The sequence below is a fragment of the Lithobates pipiens genome, unplaced genomic scaffold, assembly GCF_037356315.1.
Source record: "Lithobates pipiens isolate NorthernLeopardFrog02 unplaced genomic scaffold, aLitPip1_a1.2 Scaffold_18, whole genome shotgun sequence".
NCBI classification, from domain to species: domain Eukaryota; kingdom Metazoa; phylum Chordata; class Amphibia; order Anura; family Ranidae; genus Lithobates; species Lithobates pipiens.
In genome coordinates, this window is record NW_027507758.1 from 474,283,886 (window position 1) to 474,309,031 (window position 25,146).

Below are 25,146 nucleotides of genomic sequence, written 5' to 3' on the forward strand. Positions count from 1 at the left end.
GCTAGAGAAATCCCGGTGTTCTGTAAAAAACTGTTCCCACATCAGATAACGTACGATCCTTGGATGAGAAAGGAGACGCCGAAAGTTTCCGAAGAGGAACAGCTGATTAGTATTTATGAGCTGCGGCTGCGCAATACTTGTTAGAGTCTGTCAGGCTGTCGAATAGTGTAAGAGGGAACTGCGCATGCGCCGAACGGATCAGCCGTTGCATCAGGTTGTCAGCACTAGCTGGCTGAACTGCAGATGGACGGCGTGGGGTGAAGAGTGCCTATGTGTTTACCTGGATTCCCCGTCCACATCGGATATCATGCCGATTGCTTATGAATCACTGTCACATACAAGGAGCTTCCGGAGTGTGATTGTCTGCAATTCTTTTTTTATTAGCAAAAACAATTCTTTACATTGACTACTTCAGTGCCAGAAGATTTTACCCCCTTAATGACCAGGCTATTTTTTGCGATACAGCACCGCGTCACTTTAACGGACAATTGCGCGGTCATATGACACTGTACCCAAACTAAATTTGTCACTTTTTTTTTTTCAACAAATAGAGATTTATTTTGGTGTTATTTGATCATCTCTGTGGTTTTTATTTTTTGCGCCAGAAGCAAAAAATCTACACTTTAACCACTTAAGGACCGCCGTATTGCCATTGTACGTCATCGCAATTGCACAGGCAGACACAAGCACGTACATGTACATGCCTGCCTTCCAGCGGGTGGGGGTCCGATCGGACCCCCTCCCGCTGGATACGGTGGTTCGGTTCGCTTCAGGAGTGATCCGAGATGAGGGGATGGCCGTTGGTTTCTGGCCATCCCCTCTCGATCGCTCCTGGCGAATGAGAAGCTTCCTCCCACTGTGTATTGTATACACAGGCAGGGAGGAAGTGATGTCATTCTCCTCGGGGCGGTCTTTTTGACCGGACTACGAGGAGAAGACAAAGTAAGTGTGCACCAACACTACACTGACATGTAGGCACACACAGGCACACAAACCCCCCCCCCCCAGTCACAGTGTCACTCATTGCAGTGATCATTTATTTACTGATCACTGCATTCAGTGTCAGTTGTAACAGTAAAAACTGTCAGGGCAGTTAGTGTTAGGTCCAGGGTAGCCCCCTATCACCCCTCAATAAAGATTTAACCCCCTGATTGCCCCTAGAGTTAACCCTTTCACCCCCTTTTGCCAGTGTCACTAAGCGATCATTTTTCTGATCGCTGCATTAGTGTCGCTAGGTAGCTAGTTATTTTTTTAGGTTCACCGCCAGGTTTTTATATCGCTAGGTACCCCGATATACTACCCAATAATGGTTTTAACCCCCTGATTGCCCCTAGTTAACCCTTTCACCCCCTTTTGCCAGTGTCACTAAGCGATCATTTTTCTGATCGCTGCATTAGTGTCGCTAGTGTCGCTAGGTAGCTAGTTATTTTTTTAGGTTCACCGCCAGGTTTTTATAGCGCTAGGTACCCCGATATACTACCCAATAATGGTTTTAACCCCCTGATTGCCCCTAGTTAACCCTTTCACCCATTTTGCCAGTGTCACTAAGCAATCATTTTTCTGATTGCTGCATTAGTGTCGCTAGGTAGCTAGTTTTTTTTTAGGTTCACCGCCAGGTTTTTATAGCGATAGGTACCCCAATATACTACCCAATAATGGTTTTAACCCCCTGATTGCCCCTAGTTAACCCTTTCACCCCCTTTTGCCAGTGTCACTAAGCAATCGTTTTTCTGATCGCTGCATTAGTGTCACTAGTGCCGCTAGGTAGCTAGTTATTTTTTTAGGTTCACCGCCAGGTTTTTATAGCGCTAGGTACCCCGATATACTACCCAATAATGGTTTTAACCCCCTGATTGCCCCTAGTTAACCCTTTCACCCCCTTTTGCCAGTGTCACTAAGCGATCGTTTTTCTGATCGCTGCATTAGTGTCACTAGTGCCGCTAGGTAGCTAGTTATTTTTTTAGGTTCACCGCCAGGTTTTTATAGCGTTAGGTACCCCCATATACTACCCAATAATGGTTTTAACCCCCTGATTGCCCCTAGTTAACCCTTTCACCAGCGATCACAGTATAAGTGTCACTGGTAATGCTGGTTAGCCAGTTAGTTATTTAGGTTCCCCGTCAGGTTTTTATATAGCACCAGGGACCCCCATATACTACCTAATAAAAATTTGAACCCCCTGATTGCCCCTAGTTAACCCTTTCACCAGTGATCATCGTATAAGTGTTACGGGTGACTCTGGTTAGTTTGCTTTTTATAGCATCAGGGCACCCACCATTTATTACCCAATAAAGGTTTAACCCCCTGATCACCCAGCGGGTGATATCAATTAGGTTTTAGGGTCAGGGTCTGCGTCGCCCCAGGCAGCGCTAGGTTAGTGCCAGTACTGCTAACACCCACGCACAAAGCATACACCTCCCGTAGTGGTATAGTATCTGAACAGATCAATATCTGATCTGATCAGATCTATACTAGCGTCCCCAGCAGTTTAGGGTTCCAAAAAAACGCATTGTTAGCGGGATCAGCCCAGATACCTGCTAGCACCTGCGTTTTGCCCCTCCGCCCAGCCCACCCAAGTGCAGTATCAATCGATCACTGTCACTTACAAAACACTAAACACATAATTGCAGCGATCGCAGAGTCAGGCCTGATCCCTGCGATCGCTAACAGTTTGTTTGGTAGCATTTTATATTTAAATCCGGAAAGGCAGTGCTTGGTTTTCGGGGTCCCGTACGTGGCTAGGCTCCCAAAAAGTCCCTCACATGTGGTATCCCCGTACTCGGGAGAAGCAGTAGAATTTATTTTGGGGTGTAATTTGACTTATTCCCAAAGTATGTGTGAGCAATATATCATTTAGTGACAACTTTGTGCAAAAAAAAGAAATTGTAAAATTCCTGCAACTTGTGGCAAAATATAAAATATTTCATGGACTCAACATGCCTCTCAGTAAATAGCTTGGGGTGTCTACTTTCCAAAATGGGGTCATTTGGGGGGGGGGGTTTGTGCTATTTTGGCATTTTATGGCCTTCGAAACTGTGATAGGTAGTGAGGAGTGAAATCAAAAATTTGCACCCTTAGAAACCCTGAAGGCAGTGATTGGTTTTCGGGTTGCCGTACGCAGCTAGACTCCCAAAAAGTCCCACATATGTGTTATCCCCGTACTCAGGAGAAGCAGCAGAATATATTTTGGGGTGCAATTCCACATATAACTATGGCATGTGTGAGCAATATATCATTTAGTGACAACTTTTTGTAAACTTTCTTTTTTTTTGTGTCATTATTCAATCACTTGGGACAAAAAAAAATATTCAATGGGCTCAACATGCCTCTCCACTACTTCCTTGGGGTGTCTACTTTCCAAAATGGGGTCATTTGGGGGGGGGGGGTTTGTGTTGTTTTGGCATTTTATGGCCTTCGAAACTATGATAGGTAGTGAGGAGTGAAATCAAAAATTTGCACCCTTAGAAATCCTGAAGGCAGTGATTGGTATTCGGGGTGCCGTACGCAGCTAGACTCCCAAAAAGTCCCACATATGTGGTATCCCCTACTCAGGAGAAGCAGCAGAATATATTTTGGGGTGCAATTCCACATATTACTATGGCATGTGTGAGCAATATATCATTTAGTGACAACTTTTTGTATACTTTTTTTTTTTGTGTCATTATTCAATCACTTGGGACAAAAAAAAAGTATTCAATGGGCTCAACATGCCTCTCCACAACTTCCTTGGGGTGTCTACTTTCCAAAATGGGGTCATTTGGGGGGGGGGGGTTGTACTGCCCTGCCATTTTAGCACCTCAAGAAATGAGATAGGCAGTCGTAAATTAAAAGCTGTGTAAATTCCAGAAAATGTACTCTAGTTTGTAGATGCTATAACTTTTGCGCAAACCAATAAATATACGCTTATTGACATTTTTTTTACTAAAGACATGTGGCTGAATAAATTTTGCCCTAAATGTTTGACTAAAATTGAGTTTATTCGATTTTTCTTATAACAAAAATTAGAAAATATCATTTTTTCTCAAAATTTTTGGTCTTTTTCCATTTATATCGCAAAAAATAAAAATCGCGGAGGCATACAAATACCATCAAAAGAAAGCTCTATTTGTGGGAAGAAAAGGACGCAAATTTCGTTTGGGTACAACATTGCATGACCGCGCAATTACCAGTTAAAGCAGTGCAGTGCGAAATTGTAAAAAGACCTCTGGTCCTTAGGCTGTTTATTGGTCCGGGGCTGAAGTGGTTAAAAAAAATAAAAATAAATGTTTTTTACTTTTTCCTGTAATAAATATCACCAAAAGTGTTTTTAAAAAACAAATTTCTTCATCAGTTTAGGTCAATATATATTCTACATGTTTTTGGTAAACAAAAATGCATTAAGTGTATATTGATTGGTTTGCACAAAAGTTATAGCGACTACAAACTATGGGAAACATTTATGGCATTTTTATTATTTATTCATTTTTTTTTACTATTACTGGCAGTAATCTGTGATTTTTTAAAAAAAAATTTCTTTGGCAGTATTGTGACAGACAGATTGGAACACTTTTGCCACTATTTTGGGACCAGTGACATTTATACAGCGATCAGTGCTATAAATATGCACTAATTACTGTGCAAACGTCACTGGCGGGGGAATGGGTTAAATGTGTGTTCCCTCAGTGTGTTCAAACTGTATAGGGGTGTTACTGACTGGGGGAGGAGACATCATTCCTACTCCAGGATTAAGTATGCTACATACCCTAAGTCTGGAAAGGAGTACTGGGGTTGTAGGCACAGCCTGGCCACTGCAGCGGCCTGACAATTTTCATCCTTTTTTATTTATTTTTGTGCTCTAGCTTTGAGTGTGCTACATACCCTAAGTTTGAAATAGAGTACTGGGGTTTGTACGCACAGCCTGGCCAACACAGCAGCTTGATACTTGTCATCCTTTTATTTATTTTTTGGTCTGGGACTGACTGTGCTACATACCCTAATTCTGGAAAGGAGTACTGGTGTTGTATACACTGCCTGGTCACCGCAGCAACCTGACACTTGTCATCCTTTTTTTTGTGGTCTAGGTTTGAATGTGCTACATACCCTAAATCTGGAAAGGAGTACTGAGCTTGTACGCACTGCCTGGCCACCGCAGCGGCTTGACACTTTGTTTTTTTTTGGTCTAGGATTGAGTGTGCTACATGACCTAGATCTGCAAAGGAGTACTGGGGTTGTACGCACAGCCTGGCCAACGCAGCGGCTTGATACTTGTCATCCTTTTATTTATTTTTTGGTCTAGGACTGAGTGTACTACATACCCTAAGTCTGGAAAGGAGTACTGGGGTTGTACGCACTGCCTGGCCACCATACCGGCTTCACACTTTTCATCCTTTTTTATTTATTTTTGTGGTCTAGGTTTGAGTGTGCTACATACCCTAAGTCTGGAAAGGAGTACTGGGGTTTTTACGCACTGCCTGGCCAACACAGCAGCTTCACACTTGTCATCCTTTTTTTATTTTTCTACTCCAGGATTGAGTGTGCTACCTAACCTAAGTCTGGAAAGGAGTCCTGGGGTTGTAGACACTGCCCGGCCACCGCAGCGGCTTGACACTTGTCATCCTTTTATTTATTTTTTGGTCTAGGACTGAGTGTACTACATACCCTAAGTCTGGAAAGGAGTACTGGGCTTGTACGCACTTCCTGGCCACCACAGCGGCTTGACACTTGTCATCCATTTTTTTTTCTTTCTCTACTCCAGGATTAAGTGTGCTACTTACCCTAAGTCTGGAAAGGAGTACTGGGGTTGTACGCACTGCCTGGCCACCACAGCGGCTTCACACTCTTTTTTTGTTTTTTTTTTGGTCTAGAATTGAGTGTGCTACATAACCTAGATCTGGAAAGGAGTACTGGGATTGTACGCACAGCCTGGCCACTGCAGCGGCTTGACACTTGTCATCCTTTTTAAAATCTTTTTAATTTATTTTTTTGAGTCTAGGATTGAGTGTGCTACATATCCTAAGTCTGGAAAGGAGTACTGGGGTTGTACACACTGCCTGGCCACCATAGCGGCTTGAAACTTGTCATCCTTTTATTTATTTTTTTGGTCTAGGACTGAGTGTGCTACATACCCTAAGTCTGGAAAGGAGTACTGGGGTTTTTACGCACTGTCTGGCCACCACAGCAGCTTGATACTTGTCATCCTATTTTCTTTTTCTACTCCAGGATTGAGAGTGCTACATACCCTAAGTCTGGAAAGGAATACTGGGCTTGTACGCACTGCCTGGCCACCTCAGCGGCTTGACACTTGTCATCCGTTTTTCTTTTTCTTTCTCTACTCCAGGATTGAGTGTGCTACATACCCTAAGTCTGGAAATGAGTACTGGGGTTGTAGGCACAGCCTAGCCACTGCAGCGGCCTGACACTTTTCATCCTTTTTTATTTATTTTGTGGTCTAGCTTTGAGTGTGCTACATACCCTAAGTTTGGAATAGAGTACTGAGGTTTGTACGCACAGCCTGGCCAACACAGCAGCTTGATACTTGCCATACTTTTATTTATTTTTTTGGTCTGGGACTGACTGTGCTACATACCCTAAGTCTGGAAAGGAGTACTGGGGTTGTACACACTGCCTGGTCACCGCAGCAACCTGACACTTGTCATCCTTTTTTTGTGGTCTAGGTTTGAATGTGCTACATACCCTAAATCTGGAAAGGAGTACTGGGGTTTTTCCGCACACTGCCTGGCCACCACAGCAGCTTGACACTTGTCATCCTTTTTTCTTTTTCTACTCCAGGATTGAGTGTTCTACTTACCCTAAGTCTGGAAAGGAGTTCTGGGGTTGTACGCACGGCCTGGCCACCGTATCAGCTTGACACTTGTCATCCTTTTTTTCTTTTTCTTTCTGTACTCCAGGATTGAGTATGCTACATACCCTAAATATGGAAAGGAGTACTGGGGTTGTACACACTGCCTGGCCACTGCAGCAACCTGGCACTTGTCATCCTTTTTTTGTGATCTAGGTTTGAGTGTGCTACATACCCTAAGTCTGCAGAGGAGTGCTGGGGTTGTAGGCACTGCCTGGCCACTGCAGCGGCTTGACACTTTTTTCATCCTTTTTTATTTATTTTTGTGGTCTAGGTTTGAGTGTGCTACATACCCTAAGTCTGGAAAGGAGTACTGGGGTTTTTACGCACTGCCTGGCCAACACAGCAGCTTGACACTTGTCATCCTTTTTTTCTTTTTCTACTCCAGGATTGAGTGTGCTACTTAACCAAAGTCTGGAAAGGAGTCCTGGGGTTGTAGGCACTGCCCGGCCACCGCAGCAGCTTGACACTTGTCATTCTTTTTTTCTTTTTCGACTCCAGGATTGAGTGTGCTACTTAACCAAAGCCTGGAAAGGAGTCCTGGGGTTGTACGCACTTCCTGGCCACCGCAGCGGCTTGACACTTGTCATCCTTTTTTCTTTGTCTTTCTGTACTCCAGGATTGAGTGTGCTACTTACCCTAAGTCTGGAAAGGAGTACTGGGGTTGTATGCACTGCCTGGCCACCGCAGCAGCTTGACACTCTTTTTTGTTTTGTTTTTTTGGTCTAGGATTGAGTGTGCTACATACCCTAAGTCTGGAAAGGAGTCCTGGGGTTTTAGGCACTGCCTGGCCACCGCAGCGGCTTGACACTTGTCATCCTTTTTTCTTTCTCTACTCCAGGATTGAGAGTGCTACATACCCTAAGTCTGGAAAGGAGTACTGGGATTGTACGCACTGCCTGGCCACCGCAGCGGCTTGACACTTGTCATCCTTTTTTCTTTCTCTACTCCAGGATTGAGTGTACTACTTACCCTAAGTCTGGAAAGGAGTACTGGGGTTGTACACACTGCCTGGCCACCACAGCAACCTGACACTTGTCATCCTTTTTTTTTGTGGTGTAGGTTTGAATGTGCTACATACCCTAAGTCTGAAAAGGAGTACTGGGGTTGTACGCACTGCTTGGCCACCGCAGCGGCTTGACACTCTTTTTTTTATTTTTTTGTTTTTTGGTCTAGGATTGAGTGTGCTACATAACCTAGATCTGGAAAGGAGTACTGGGATTGTACGCACAGCTTGGCCACCGCAGCGGCTTGACACTTGTCATCTTTTTTCTTTTTCTTTCTCTACTCCAGGATTGAGTGTGCTACTTACCCTAAGTCTGGAAAGGAGTACTGGGGTTGTAGGCACAGCCTTACCACTGCAGCAGCTTGACACTCTTTTTTTGTTTTTTTTTGGTCTAGGATTGAGTGTGCTACATACCCTAAGTCTGGAAAGGAGCACTGGGGTTGTAGGCACTGCCTGGCCACCGCAGCGGTTTGCAACTTGTCATCCTTTTATTTATTTTTTGGTCTAGGACTGAGTGTACTATATACCCTAAGTCTGGAAAGGAGTTCTGGGGTTGTACGCACTGCCTGGCCACCACAGTGGCTTCACACTTTTCATCCTTTTTTATTTATTTTTGTGGTCTAGGTTTGAGTGTGCTACATATCCTAAGTATGGAAAGGAGTACTGGGGTTTTTACGCACTGCCTGGCCAACACAGCAGCTTGACGCTTGTCATCCTTTTTTTCTTTTTCTACTCCAGGATTGAGTGTGCTACTTACCCTAAGTCTGGAAAGGAGTACTGGGGTTGTACGCACTGCCTGGCCACGTAGCAGCTTGACACTCTTTTTTTTTTTTTTTTTGGTCTAGGATTGAGTGTGCTACATAACCTATATCTGAAAAGGAGTACTGGGGTTGTACGCACAGCCTGGCCACCGCAGCGGCTTGACACTTGTCATCCTTTTTTTAAAATCTTTTTTATTTATTTTTTTGAGTCTAGGATTGAGTGTGCTACATAACCTAGATCTGGAAAGGAGTACTGGGGTTGTACGCACAGCCTGGCCACCGCAGCGGCTTGACACTTGTCATCCTTTTTTTTAAATCTTTTTTATTTATTTTTTTGAGTATAGGATTGAGTGTGCTACATAAACTTGATCTGGAAAGGAGTACTGGGGTTGTACGCACAGCCTGGCCACCACAGCGCCTTGACACTTGTCATCCTTTTTTTGTAATCTTTTTTATTTATTTTTTTGAGTCTAGGATTGAGTGTGCTACATAGCCTAGATCTGGAAAGGAGTACTGGGGTTTTTACGCACTGCCTGGCCACCAGAGCAGCTTGATACTTGTCATCCTTTTTTCTTTTTCTACTCCAGGATTGAGAGTGTTACATACCCTAAGTCTGGAAAGGAGTACTGGGCTTGTACGCACTGCCTGGCCACCGCAGCGGCTTGACACTTGTCATCCTTTTTTCTTTCTCTACTCCAGGATTGAGTGTGCTACTTACCCTAAGTCTGGAAAGGAGTACTGGGGTTGTACGCACTGCCTGGCCACCACAGCGGCTTGGCACTCTTTTTTTTGTTTTTTTTTGGTCTAGGATTGAGTGTGCTACATAACCTAGATCTGGAAAGGAGTACTGGGATTGTACACACAGCCTGGCCACTGCAGCGGCTTGACACTTGTCATCCTTTTTTTAAATCTTTTTGATTTATTTTTTTGAGTCTAGCATTGAGTGTGCTACATACCCTGAGTCTGGAAAGGAGTACTGGGGTTGTACACACTGCCTTGGCACCACAGCAACCTGACACTTGTCATCCTTTTTTTTGTGGTCTAGGTTTGAATGTGCTACATACCCTAAGTCTGGAAAGGAGTACTGGGGTTGTACGCACTGCCTGGCCACCGCAGCGACTTGACACTCTTTTTTTATTTTATTTTTTAGTTTTTTGGTTTTTGGTCTATGGTTGAGTGTGCTACATAACCTAGATCTGGAAAGGAGTACTGGGATTGTACGCACAGCCTGGCCACTGCAGCGGCTTGACACTTGTCATCTTTTTTTCTTTTTCTTTCTCTACTCTAGGATTGAGTGTGCTACTTACCCTAAGTCTGGAAAGGAGTACTGGGGTTGTAGGCACTGCCTGGTCACCGCAGCGGCTTGACACTTGTCATCTTTTATTTTTTATTTGGTGTAGGATTGAGTGTACTACATACACCAAGTCTGGAAAGGAGTACTGGAGTTGTACACACGGCCTGGCCACCATAGCGGCTTGACACTTGTCATCTTTTATTTTTATTTTTTTTATTTTTCTTTGGTGTAGGATTGAGTGTGCTACATACCCCAAGTCTGGAAAGGAGTACTGGGGTTGTACGCATTGGCTTGCCACCGCAGCAGCTTGACACTTGGTTGACAATGTGTCACATGAAAAGATGGAATAAAATTTTTACATAAATGTGAGGGGTGTACTCCTTTTTGATATATATGGTTAGAGACTGCCGACCTGGTACAGGAGATGGTCAGAGACTGCCGAACTGGTACAGGAGATGGTCAGAGACTGCCGACCTGGTACAGGAGATGGTCAGAGACTGCCGACCTGGTACAGGAGATGGTCAGAGACTGCCGACCTGGTACAGGAGATGGTCAGAGACTGCCGACCTTGTACAGGAGATGATCAGAGGCTCCTGGGCCAGAGGATGGGCACCACCAGGTCCCTAGGGGCCTTTACAGTACACTCTAATCAGATGCTTTTGATGGTCACTCAGCAAGGATCCTATAGGTAGAACACTGCAGAGCCCCCTCCCAATCCTCCCTAGTGGCTCCTCTGTGAGCCTAGCATGGCTGCAGGGAATCGAGAATGTACCTTGAAGTCCTCAGAGTATTTCTGGGTTCCAAGTTGTAAAATCATGACCCCAGCAGCCATGTGCTTTGTCTACCTTATACCTACTGGCTGTATGAAGCAGAGGAGGCATTGCAATCTACTAGACCCGGATGCCTCTATAAAGAGAACCTGTTGATCCATACAGTGGATTGTCAGCCCACTTGTGAGAGTAATGAAAATAAAACTTATTTCCTGCAGACTGCTGCTATGGCTTTATAACAGGCACTGCTTGAGTGAAGAGTTGCACCATTTACTTGCCCCCTTTGTGAATGAATAGTAGTACAAGGTCTCTGAATGGCATAGTGGCAAGACTGCGGAGATCCTGTCATTCATTTGCTCCTCCCTAATTCATTCCTTAGGCCCCGTTCACACCTGTCCAGTTTTAGATGTGATGCTTGTTGCATCCTTCATACGCTTACATAAAATGAATGTCATTTAGGCCTTTTTCACATGGGCTTCAGCATGTATAAGAGCACTGTGCACAGCAAGCAATGCGTTTGCAGAGCTTTCAGCAAGCTAAAGTACCTTTCAACTCCAGTTTGTAAATGTTGAACACAGATCCTAATGGCAGAGCTTATTGTTGCTTTACCCACTTTAATACTGGACACTTTCACCCCTTTCCTGCCCAGGCCAATTTCTTACTTTCAGAGCTGTCACACTTTGAATGACAATCGTCATGAGACAGACAGAGCTTTCTTTTGGTGGTAATTTACCTCTGTTATAACATTTTGCAAATAAGTACTATTTTTATTCTGATGAGGCAGGGCTGGTGTGTGGCAGATGAGGAGGCGGCGCTGGTGTGCGGCAGATGAGGAGGCGGCGCTGTTGTGCGGCAGATGAGGAGGCGGCACTGGTGTGCGGCAGATGAGGAGGCGGCGCTGTTGTGCGGCAGATGAGGAGGCGGCGCTGGTGTGCGGCAGATGAGGAGGCGGCGCTGGTGTGCGGCAGATGAGGAGGCGGCGCTGGTGTGCAGCAGATGAGGAGGCGACGCTGGTGTGCAGCAGATGAGGTGGCAGTGATAGGGTTGCACTGATGGACACAGCACATCTTTAAAAAAAAAAATGGGACTTTAAGATTATGTAAAAGCCCCAAGCATGATATATTTTCTGAAAGCAAACACCCTAGGGAACAAAATAGTGGTAGTTCCAGTTCTAATCTGTCACACAATATTACCGCAAATGTCTAGGGAAAAAAAAATGTCACAAAAAAAAATCCACAATAAAAGTTCATTTTGGGGGCTACAAAAACAAAAAATTACTCAATTTGTGTATTAGTCGTATTAGTGCAATTATGACAGAGAAAATTTAGTGCTGTCCGTGATACTTTTTTTATTTGCACTAACATACAATTTTTCAGGACAAGCTTTGGGGGTATGTCCCCTTCTTCAAAGTCCAAGCAGTACTGATTTACAAATTTTGAAGCAGAATGTAAAAAAACAAACACAAAACACCTCTCTGAGAGAAAGGAGAGAACAAAAAACACAACTCAATGGCAATAAAGATAACAGCATAGTTGGTGAGATAAGACAGAGGGAGAGCTATGGAATGGAGGTGAGGGGGGTGCTAGTCACTGAGGGGGTCGTAAAACTTTAGTATAATGGGTAAGGAAACCTATATCTAAATCTAAATTCAGGCCATTATTTTTTGAGTCAAAAAGAATTATCATTCTTAGTTCAAATGTTTTCCTTTCCTGGATAGTTCTGAAATTCCCTTTAAGAACTAAAACATTGAGGTCTTCTATAGCGTGGTCTGGTTGTGAAAAGTGATGTCCCACAGGTGTGCATTAACTGTCTTCTTTATGTTCCTTGATGGTATGTCTGTGTAAATTCATCCTCGCTTGCAACTTCTGTCCTCTTTCACCAACATAAGATTCTTTGCTGCACCTTTTGCATTGGATGATTCCATAGCTCTCCCTCTGTCTTATCTCACTAACTATGCTGTTATCTTTATTGCCATTGATTTTATATGTGTGTTTTTAGTTTTTTTATCTCCTTTCCCTCAGAGATGTGTGTTTTTTTGGTTGTTTTTTTACATTCTGCTTCAAAATTGTAAATCAGTACTGCTTGGACCTTGAAGAAGGGGACATACCTCGAAAGCTTGTCCTGAAAAATTGTATGTTAGTGCAAATAAAAAAAGTATCACGGACAGTACTCAATTTTCTCTGTCAATTTTTGGTAAAATATAAAAGCTGAGGTTGCACCGAGTAAATGAATACCTAAAATGTCAAACCTTAAACATGTCAGTGTTTTTCCTTTCTTCTCCCCTCTTTTGATGTCCTTTCTCCTAACCTACTGTCCACAGCTATTTCTTTCTACTCTTATTACTTCAGATATAAGGAAAACTAAGGGAGGAGACTCATGGAATAGCACTGCATTTTCTCACCACGCATACAAACACATTCCCATAGGGTAAGAGAGTGCATACTATGCCTAGTAGAACTATATATTAAGATGATCTGTTGTACTATAAACTGCAAATCAATTTAATCCCTTCCTGTCCAGACCAATTTTCAGCTTTGAGCGCTCTCACAGTTTGAATGGCAATTACTCAGTCATGCAACACTGTACCCATATGAAACGTGTGTCCTTTTTTCCACACAAATAGAGCTTTCTTTTAGTGGTATTTAATCACTAGTGGGTTTTTAATTTTTTGTGCTATAAATAAAAAAAGTTACATTTTGTAAAAAAAAAAAAAAAAAAAAAAAAAGCCTTTTTCTTTGTTTTTGTCATAATTTTGCTAATTAGTAATTTTTCTTCATACATTTTGGTCAACATTTATACTGCTACATATCTTTGGTAAAAAAATAACCCAAATTAGTGTATATTTGGTCTTTGTGAAAGTTATAGATTCTACAATCTATGGTGCCAATCACTGAAAATTGATCACATCTGATCAGGCCTTCGGTACATCGGGTGTATCTCATTTCTTGAGACACTAACAGTCAGGAAAGTACAAATACCCCCCAAATGACCCCTTTTTAGAAAGTAGACATTCCAAGGTATTAAAGTGGTTTTCTGGCCAAAATGTGACTTTTTAACCACTACAATACAGGGCACTTTCACCCCCTTCCTTCCCAGCCCAATTTTCAGCTTTCAGCGCTCTAGCGCTTTCAGTGACAATTGCGCGGTCATGCTACACTGTACCCAAATGAAATTGTTATCATTTTGTTCGCACAAATAGAGCTTTATTTTGGTGTTATTTATTCACGACTCCGTTTTTTTTTTTTTGCGATATAAGCGCAAAAATAGCGGAAATTTGGAAAAAAAACAATATTTTCTTTTTTCTATTTGAAAAGAAATCCAATAAAATCCAATTTTGTCATAAATTTAAGCCAAAATGTATTCTGCTACATGTTTTTGGTAAAAAAAATTCCGTTAAGTGTATAATAATTGGTTTGTGTGATCACGGACATATGTACGCAAATGATCATGTACATATGTGTGCAGGTGATCACGTACATATGTGTGCAGATAATCATTGGGACATGTGATTTTAGTGGGACATATGTGGGGGACATGTTTTTATTATTAGGGACATGTGTTTTTATTATTTGGGGACATGTATGTTTTGGGGACATGTGTGTTTTGGGGACATATGTGGGGACTGTGTTTGTACTGTGTGGTGTGTTGTGTGTTTACACTACACTGATGATCAGTGAGTAAAAAGCTGTAAAAAGCAGCCCATACTCACTGATCATCAGCCGGCTGCAGCGTTCTGCTCTCCTCTCCTCAGCGGTGACTTCCGTGTGAGGAGAGGAGAGCCGATTGCCTAGCAACCGGCTGTTTGTTTACATCACATGACGGCCGTGATTGGACACGGCCGTCATGTGATCAGGAGGGCCAATCACAGAGCCCTCCTGCCGATCTGAGATGTGCCGTGTCCGGGTGACACGAGCACATCGGGATCGCGCCGCTGCGCGGGCACGCGCGGGCACGCGCGCGTGCGATCCCGCTACTCCTGAAGGACGTTCCTGAATGTCCTATCAGGAGTAGACGGCTCCCACCCGGCCGTATATATGCATTGGCCGGGTGGGAAGTGGTTAAATAAAAATAACCTATCATACACAAGCTTAAAGCATTCTAGTAAAGTTAGTCTGTAATCAAAGGTCCGTTTTGTTAGGTTATTACAGCATTTTGTAACTTTATAAACTTTCAGCAGACCGTGGCCATCTTAGGTGTGGGCATCTGAAGCCAGACTGTATTTCTTCCTGGATCTCAGCCTTGCAAATCTCGCACATGCTCATTGCTGCACAAGCGGTGAAATAGGTTTCAGGTCGGGTTTCCATAGCAACTGCAGTGCCAGAGGAAGTTGCCGCCCCTTAGCTATGCAAACCCCTCCTCGCCTCCTCCCTCCAGGAACCAGGAAATATACTGCATTTATAACAACAGACACCAGCAGCAAAAGGTAAGAGGCTTAAAAATATACTAATTGTAAACTAAATCATTTGCTTCTGTGCAGATATATCTACATAACAAGAGATATATATCTTGTTATGTGTGTGTGTATATATCTATATAGATATATCTATATCTCTTGTTATACATGTATCTTATACATACATATATATATATATATATATATATATATATATATATATATATATATATATATATATATATATAGTTATATACGTGTGTGTGTGTGTGTGTGTGTGTGTGTGTTTCTTTCTATATGTGTGTGTGTGTGTGTGTGTGTGTGTGTTTTTCTCTCTCTCTCTCTCTCTCTCTCTCTCTCTCTCTATATATATATATATATATGTGTGTGTGTGTGTGTGTGTGTGTGTGTGTGTGTGTGTGTGTGTGTGTATATATGTATATCTACACCCAGCGGCTACTTTTTTTCTGTACAGCTTTTCATAAAAAAAATAATAATAATCGCAGCAACAAAATTAATATATGCATTGTTCGATCGCCACTTTGCTCGCCCATTGCTGCCTGCCAGTCCCGCACTTACCACATCCATGTCATGGCTACGGTGGCTTACCCCTGCATCTCTCCCGAGTCCTGCCGTTTGCTTATTATCACGGCCAATCGGGTCTTAGGTAGGACTCCCACCCAGTTGTGTCTCAGGACCCTTTTCCCATGATTGACCAAGAGGAAATTAGTGTCACAATAATGAGTTTAAATTTGCTAATGTCACACAAGTGGGTGGGCTTTGAGCACGGTGCTCTCTGCGCCATGGTCACCCTTTCTTGAAGCCTATTAGAGCCTTTGGGCTCTAATCAAATGCTTACAAAAATAAATAACCCCACGTTGTAATCCATGCATCCATCAACCTGCCTGTAGATATAGGAGCATGGATATGGGGGTGTGGTGCGTGTGTCTCCATTATGGACCATTTGTTATGTGTGTGTTAAAATCCCTACTTCATATGTGAGTTCAGAGTTTTTAATGGTACAGATTTTAGAAAGGCAACATTTACAACCAAGGTATGCAGAATACCATCTTTTATGCTCAACACATTGAAACTTCAAGCAGATGGGCTACAGCAGCAGAAAACCACACTGGGTGCCACTCCAGTCATCTAAGTACATGATGATATTGAGGCTACAATTGTCACAGATTCACCAAATTTGGTCAATAGAAGATTAAAAAATGTTGACTGGTCCGATGAGTCTCATTTTCTGTTGTAACATTCAGATGGTAGGGTTTTAAATTTGCATAAAAAAAATGAAAGCATGAATCAATCCATCCTGCCTTGTATCACCGGTTCAGGCTGGTGGTGGGGGTGTAATCGGGGCTGGTGCAAGAATTTTTGACACCCTAGGCGAAACCTCATTTTGCCACCCCCCCCCCCCCCCATTGGCTCTGCCCATGGCTCTACTGCCTTTGCAATATGTGAACCGCCTGACCATTACACACACACACTGACCCACCTACCTGACACATACACTGACCTACCTGACCATTACACACACACACACACTGACCCACCTACCAGGCACATACACTGACCTACCTGACCATTACACACACACACACACACACACTGACCCACCTACCAGACACATACACGGACCTACCTATTGCACATACACTGACCCACCTACCTGACACACACACACACACACACACACACACACACACATACATACACTGACCTACCTGACCATTACACACAAACACACACTGACCCACCTACCTGACACATACACTGACCTACCTACCTGACACATACACTGACCTACCTACTTGACCATTACACACACTGACCCACCAACCTGACACATACACTGACCTACCTGACCATTACACACACACACACTGACCCACCTACCAGGCACATACACTGACCTACCTGACCATTACACACACACACTGACCCACCTACCAGACACATACACTGACCTACCTATTACACATACACTGACCCACCTACCTGACACACACACACACACACACACACACACACACATACATACACTGACCTACCTGACCATTACACACAAACACACACTGACCCACCTACCTGACACATACACTGACCTACCTACCTGACATATACACTGACCTACCTACTTGACCATTACACACACTGACCCACCAACCTGACACATACATTGACCTACCTGACCATTACACATACACTGACCCACCTACCTGACACACACACATACACTGACCTACCTGACCATTACACACACACACTGACCCACCTACCTGACCATTACACATACACTGACCCACCTACCTGACCATTACACATACACTGACCCACCCACCTGACCATTGCACATACAATGACCCATCTACCTGACCATTACACACACACACTGAACCACCTATGTGACCATTACACACACACACTGACCTACCTACCTGACCATTACAAACACACACACTGATCTACCTACCTGACCATTGCACACACACACACACTGACCTACCTACCTGACCATTACAAACACACACAGACATACTGACCTACTTAGCTGACTTCTTATTTCCTGCACTACTCACCCCCCCCCCCTCCCAGCTCGCTGTAGATAGTGAGGATCCTCCCTCCTCCTTATCTCTGCTTCATCGACCATTACATCCGAGGCTCTCCTCAACACTGGGCGGTGTTGCTCTGGTGTCCCCGCTGGCCGGGAGGTCGGCTAACAGATGCTGCACCTCTCGATGCTCTGATCTCCACCGAGCCCTGCCCCTCCTCCACACACACACACACACACACACACACTGCTGTGAGACATTGGGGGATTGGAGGCATACAGAGGCCGTGGCTGCGCCCTGGGGAGTAGTACGCCCTAGGCGACTGCCTACTCCACCTAGTGGTAGCACCAGCCCTGGGTGTAATGGTGGGGGGGATATTTACTTTGCCACACTTTGGACCCCTTAGTACCAATTGAGTATTATTTAAACACCACGGGGCCTACCTGAGTATTGTTGCTGACCATGTCCATCCCTTTATGGCTGCAGTGTTCTCATCTTCTGATGTCTCCTTCCAGTTCTGCACTCAAAACGGTGCTGTGAAAGCTGTACATAATAAAGTGTCTGGTATGTATGTATTTATATATACCTATACACAAACACTTTTTGTTTCATTATATGTGCGTTACTATACATATTATGTGTGTACATATATACATTTTTTCTTTACTAACTATACAAAATATAATTTTAGTTATTTCTCATTTAACCTAATTTATAATTTTTTGTGATCTAATAATAATTTTTTTTATTCTTACATCTAACAGATCTTACTGATAAAAAATAATGGTAAGTTACTTTTTAAATTTCAAAAACAAACTTACAATGTTTATAATGTAAAAGTTACATGTCTGTACTTCGTATTGTAGTCATGCATGAGCTCGTTTGGCTGGGCTTCTCCCATTTTCAGCTGGTCTGAAGTCCGCTCTCTGCTGACATCACACAGATCAGTCCAGGCACCGTGTCATCCCGACTCTGGAAGTCTGGATGCGCCAGGTGCTTGGACTGCGAGCCATCTCAGTGGAGAGCCGCGGAGTGACAGGCAGCAGCTCTCCGATTGGCTCGGTTCTCACGGATCCCCCTTGGCGATGTTTGATTGCTCTATTCTCAGTGCAAGGCGCCGGTGGACAGATGCAGCATCGGTCACATGCTGCATCCACCTTGGTAAGTATAACGTACAAAAAAAAAAAAAACACCACAATTCTCTTTTAATGTTTTTTTCAGTGTGTGCCAAAAAATAAATGTAAAATCCACAGCTACAAATACAGTAGCTGGTGACTTTTAATCTATGGACACTTACCTGACCAGTGAGGCTGCAATGTCTTTTCAGATCAGCTGTTGGTACCTGCCGCCACCATGACCAGTATCAGAAACTGGCATTGAATTCATTGGGATTCATGGTCATATCCCTAATGTGCATGCGCAAATCATGATGCACTCTCCAAATGTCATGGGGGCAAAGAAGGAGGGAGGTTCTAACGTTTGACGTACCAAACCTCGCCTATGACAGATGGAAGTGGAAATATGTACCTGTCAAAAACAGTTGTGGGAAGGCAGATAAGTGTAGCTATAACTCCAATTGGAGCCTTGCAACTTCACTGGACAGACCATTTCTCGTACCAATGTTGACTGTGAAGTGTGGTCAAGGAAGCAAGACAGTTAATTTGTTGGTTTGATTTAAAAAGCCCTCATTTTATTGGCGTAGGTATCTAAGGGATGGGGTAGGTGAGAATACAGGAAGAGGACATTGGATAGGGGGGGTTATTTTCTGAAGGCATTCCTGTAGGCATTACAAGTGCAATCTCTAAGTGTGTGTCCATAAAGAATTTTAAAATTGACAATGCTCTTAATAAGTAGAAAATATCTTTTAATGTAAAACATTTTTTATTAAAGCAGGGTGCAATACTGCCTCAGATTGAAGTTGAAACCCCCTCTGTTAGCAACTACATGGGAGAGTGTAAGCATTATTAGAAATAGCTTGAGGTATCATGAAGTGTAACATGTGTAATTATAAAATTAAATAAAAGAACCATGATGAATTACTATCAAACATTATTTATTTAAATCAAAATCAAAAACATCTTTCTTTAAATACATTTTTGCCAAACAAGAATAAATATTAAACTGAAAATTCGTAATAAAATTTATTTTATTTATTAACCTATAAAGCATAAATAGGTAAAGAAAATATTTTTTGGTTTATGCTACAGAGACAAATGTTGCTTGAGGAACTATGGTCACAATATACAGAGCCAGAAAAGATCCAGCGTTTCCATGTAATCCATTACAAAAGATTTTCATGCTGCAATCAACAGAAACTAAAGAGGAAGGTGAAACAGAACGTCTTGGGAATAGGAAATGGTGCAAGTGCAGAAAATGCATTCCAATGCAATATCCAATATTACTGATAATCTATAAAAAAAAAAAAAAAAGAGTGATGTGTTGGCAGTGTATAAAAAAATTAAATAATAAGCTGGTGTGGCAACATTACTAGACTCCCTGATAGGTAAGTGTCCTAATATTAAAAATCTACAGCTGCTGGCTTTTAGATTTCTGAAAAAGGTAGGCAGACCTACGATTTAACAAATTAAAAGTTCCAATATATAGTGAATTATTTGTTATGCAACTGTAATAATTGTTATTTATTTATTTTTAAGACGATTGCGGAAGACAGCTTATAGAACATTTACTGCATGGATCTATGGCTACTTGGGAAAGGGAAACCGGAGAGTCATCCCACCTTGTGCTGTTAATGCAGTACGAAACGCTTTGTTCCAGATCCCAACGATTCATGTGGAATTCATGTATTCTAATGCTTATGAAGCCTCAGAACTGGCCTTAGAGTAACATTCAATGTAAATTATTTTATATAATTTTTTTTTACATTATGTTAAAAATGTTATGAAAAAAAATAGTAAACTGAATGAGAATATTTATACCTTTTTTCATGTTTGATTTTATACTTACAAGGTTGTTAGATACCACAAACCAGAAATGGATATCCTAGTTTAAATAAAACATATTCGGAATCGGTCTCCTCTCTTGTCTTCCAGTATCAAAGGTACACATTTTTCAACCATTGGGCTGTGCATTCCAGCATTTCTTAACCACTGTTAGATTTGATCCGGATTTTGGGGAAATTAATATAATTGAATATCTGGTGTGGTTTGTGTATGACCAGTGCCATAACCACAGGTTTTGATAAAGCAGTTAGGTATATCTAAAAAAGGGGGGAAAAATAGAGTCATATTATAAAACACATTACAAATAAACACACCATCCATATTTACAACTTTATTAATATAATTACAAAAACTAAAAAAATAAAACCTAATCTAATACGATTAGGTTAGTATTGTCATTATCCCAATTTTAAATCGCTATAAAAGCACAAAAAAAAAAAAATAATGTTAGAATGTTCTATCAATGGTTTTAATAATAGAGATATCCACCAACCGTAAATGAACACCAATGCATGTCTTCAAACCAATTTCTTCTTGATGATACTCAACAAATATTAAAAGAAGTATAAAAAAAAATATGTAAACTCCATAAAAATGTGGACAATTGTAATATAAGAGCACCTGGATCATAAATCAAAACGGTATTGTCTACAGCAGGGGCGGATCCAGAGCCTAGTCTCGGGAGGGGCACTGCCAGAAAATATATTTTTTGGGGGTAAATTTATCAGGGAAATTGCTGGTGTTAGCGTTTCAATCATCACGGCGCCATGGTTGTTATGGTGTCAGGATGATTGAAGCACATTACTATTATTACATTGTTATAAAAAATTAAATGGTTCAGCATACCATAATGCAGAATCAGTGGGAGCCCTGAGCGTGTCAACTGCTGCTGTCACCTGCCACACGTTGCGGATTGTCACTTGCCACGTCGCCTGTCACCAGATGCAGATTGTCACTTGTCACGCCACCAGATGTAGATTGTCACTTAATACATCACCAGATGCAGATTGTCACTCACCACGTCCCTTGCCACACGTTGCAGATTGTCACTTGCCATGTCCCATGCCACGCGTTGCAGATTGTCACTTGCCACGTCACCTTTCACCAGATGCAGATTGTCACTTGCCACGTCCCATGCCACACAATGTGGATTGTCACTTGCCATGTCCCAGGCAGCAGATTACCAGTCAAGCAGCAGAGAGATGAAGTAATCTCTCTGCTGCCGCGGCTGCCTGCACACTGCACAGTGAGGGCGGAACTGCAGGGACGCAGGGCGGGCGCCTGGCGGTGAGAGATGTCATCTCTTTTCTCCCCCGCCCGCCGGCTCCCTGATTGGCCAGCAGCGGCTCACATACTGTCAGTGAGCCGAGCCGAGCCACCCGCTGTCTCTCAACAGAGCCAGCCCACCGGCTCTCTCACCCTCTGCGACACCTGCCCGCCCACTCACATTCTCGGAGGTGGCAATTTTTTTTTTTTTTAAGGAGTTTGGATTGCAGATAGGCTTGTGTAAGCAGATACAAGTCTGTTTACATATGCCGTTCTATAGGAGGTGAATGGAGGGTCAGATTGGATCCTCATGAAAAATAGACAGGTAGACCCGATCGGACCAATCGTGTGAAAGGGGCCTAAGGCTGCTTTCACACGGATGCATTGCGGTTTTCTTACATCTCAACTGACCTTGATCTTCACTTTTTCCTCAGGATTCCTGCAGCTGGTTGTGGCTGTCCCCCATGTGGTTATAACTGCTGGCTGTCCTAAAGGGCTGGTACTTCGGACAGGTGCTGGTACTGCTGGCTGTTAGGTCTGATTCACACCTATGGCATTTTTAGTGCTTTTTGCAGATTTGCTCTACAGAACGTGTTCCATTTCAATCCAATGTTAAATGGATGAGGTGCAAATTTGCAAAAAGCACAAAAAATGCATAGGTTTGAATCAGGCGTTACTGCTGTTGGGCACTGCCTGCTGATACCACGGGCTGGTACTTGTACTGCTGGCTGGTACTGGTGGCGGTTACTGCTGTTTGGTACTGGTAATGCTGCTGGGTACTGGTGTCCAAATTGCGGTTTCCCATGCGTTAGTGTGACAGAAAACAGAAGCATGCAACTGCTGTAGAGAACAGAAGCGATGCTTCATGTCATAGGCGGGAGTACATTTGGTATCACTCCACCTGAGAAGGAGCCAGCTGGCTTCCTCTAGCGACGGCTCGGTTCTTTGCGCTGATGCTTGGAGATGGAGGGTCGGGAACCCGCGATCTTGGCATGCTTACCCGACATCTCAGAGCAAGACATGGCGGGCCACATCAGAGTGCCAGCGGTTGGGCACCCCTCGAATAGCCCATTGAGCGTATGCGTACAAAAAAAAAAATTATAGTTATAGTTGTCACCACACGCTTCTGTGATAAAAAGTGTGCCCAGGTGCACAACAAAGACTAATAAATTTCCACCAAAAAATATAGCTCCACTCACGAGAGAGAGATTTGTTTACTTTCTTGTGTGACATAGAAATAATAAAATGTATGTATTCTTAGTGTAACGTGAGTGTGAGATACAGACCTTAGATATAATCTGACCTATAACCATATATTAAATAAAAAAACACACCACACACACAAATGTATGAGAATATAGAATTTTATTTGTCTAATTTTATACATTTGTATATTTAATACATTTAACAATATTTGTGAAAGCCTTTTTATAATTACAATAGAGAGAGGGAGAGAGGAGAGGAGGAGAGAGAGGGGGGGGGGAGGAGGAGAGAGAGAGGGGGAGGAGGAGAGAGAGAGGGGGGAGGAGAGAGGGAGAGACAGAGAGAGAGAGAGAGACACAGAGAGAGAGGGGGGGAGAGAGCGAGAGGGGGGGAGGAGAGAGAGAGAGGGGGAGGAGAGAGAGAGGGGGGAGGAGAGAGAGAGGGGGGAGAGAGAGAGGGGCAGGAGGGAGAGAGAGAGGGGGGGGCAGGAGGGAGAGAGAGAGAGGGAGGGAGGAGAGAGATAGGGGAGGGAGGAGAGAGATAGGGGAGGGAGGAGAGAGAGAGAGGGGAGGGAGGAGAGAGAGAGGGGAGGAAGGAGAGAGAGAGAGGAGGAGGAGAGAGAGAGAGGGAGGGAGAGAGAGAGAGAGAGAGGAGGAGAGAGAGAGAGAGAGAGAGAGAGGGGAGGGAGGAGAGAGAGAGAGGAGGGAGGAGAGAGAGAGGGAGGGAGAGAGAGGGGAGGAGGGGAGGAGAGAGAGAGAGGGGGGAGGAGAGAGAGAGGGGGAGGGGGGAGGAGAGAGAGAGGGGTAGGAGAGAGAGAGAGAGAGGGGAGGGAGAGAGAGAGAGGATGGAGAGAGGAGAGGGGGAGGAAGGAGAGAGAGAGGGGGGAGGAGAGAGAGAGAGAGAGAGATAGGGGGAGAGAGAGGGGGAGGGAGGAGAGAGGGAGAGACACAGAGAGAGAGAGGGGGGAGAGAGCAAGAGGGGGAGGAGAGAGAGGGGGGAGGAGAGAGAGGGGAGGGAGAGAGAGAGGAGGGAGAGAGAGAGAGAGGATGGAGAGAGAGAGGGGGGAGGAAGGAGAGAGAGGGGGACGAGAGAGAGAGATAGGGGAAGGGGGAGGGAGGAGAGAGGGAGAGACACAGCGAGAGAGAGAGGGGGGAGAGAGCAAGAGGGGGGAGGAGAGAGGGGGAGGAGAAAGAGAGGGGGAGGAGAGAGAGAGAGGGGGAGGAGAGAGAGGGGGAGGAGAGAGAGGGGGAGGAGAGGGGGGAGGGAGAGAGAGAGAGGAGAGAGAGAGGGAAGGGAGGAGAGAGGGGAGGGAGGAGAGAGAGAGGGGAGGAAGGAGAGAGAGGGAGGGAGAGAGAGAGGAGGAAAGGAGAGGAGGAGTGAGAGAGAGGGGAGGAGAGGAGGAGAGAGGGGAGGGAGGAGAGAGGGGAGGAAGGAGAGAGAGAGGGGGAGGAGAGAGGGAGAGAGAGAGGAGGAGAGAGAGAGGAGAGGAGGAGAGAGAGAGAGGGAGGAGGAGAGAGAGAGAGGAGGGAGGAGAGAGAGAGGGGGTGAGAGGGGGGAGGAGAGAGAGGGGGAGGAGAGAGAGAGGGGAGGAGAGAGAGGGAGAGGAGAAGAGAGGGAGAGGAATGAAAAATATTATTTAGCTTAGAGTAATGAACCTTTTCATACTATTTCTTAATTTTTAGTTTTCCAAATTTGCAAAATCATTTGGATCTTCAACCTAGAGGATTAAAATAAAACAAAAATTAAATTATACATTTAATAAAAATATATACACATTTGTGAATAAATTGCATTATTTTGTTCATTGCTTACTTGTAAATGGCGTACACCAAGTAAAGATGAATTTCTACAGTCCTACAGCTTCTGCACATAAATAAATTCACTGATTATATTTCATCATTCTATGATAAGAAATAGTGGGCAAGTTGAAAAGGGAGAGCAGATGAGGGTGACGCAGGAAGAGGGGTATAGAGACATAAAATCTACCTGCCCAGCACAGCACACGTCCCACCACCGCACATCTGCCCCCACACCTCCCCCAACCGCACATCTCCCATGTCCCCCAGCTCAGCCCACCCCCCACCACACATGTCCCCC

The 25,146-nt window shown here is 43.8% G+C and overlaps 1 long non-coding RNA gene across 2 annotated transcripts; it reads left to right on the plus strand.

Annotated features, from left to right (window-relative positions):
• The first annotated feature begins 219 nt into the window (after positions 1 to 219).
• Positions 220 to 20,455, plus strand: LOC143990216 (uncharacterized). 2 transcript variants are annotated; one of them, XR_013277226.1, is made up of 5 exons: positions 220 to 355; positions 14,844 to 15,092; positions 18,385 to 18,406; positions 19,828 to 19,947; positions 20,275 to 20,455. It is a non-coding gene; the product is annotated as an uncharacterized LOC143990216 (long non-coding RNA). The 2 variants fall into 2 exon arrangements; XR_013277225.1 differs by lacking the exon at positions 20,275 to 20,455 and having other exon boundaries at positions 19,828 to 20,244.
• Positions 20,456 to 25,146: the final 4,691 nt, after the last annotated feature.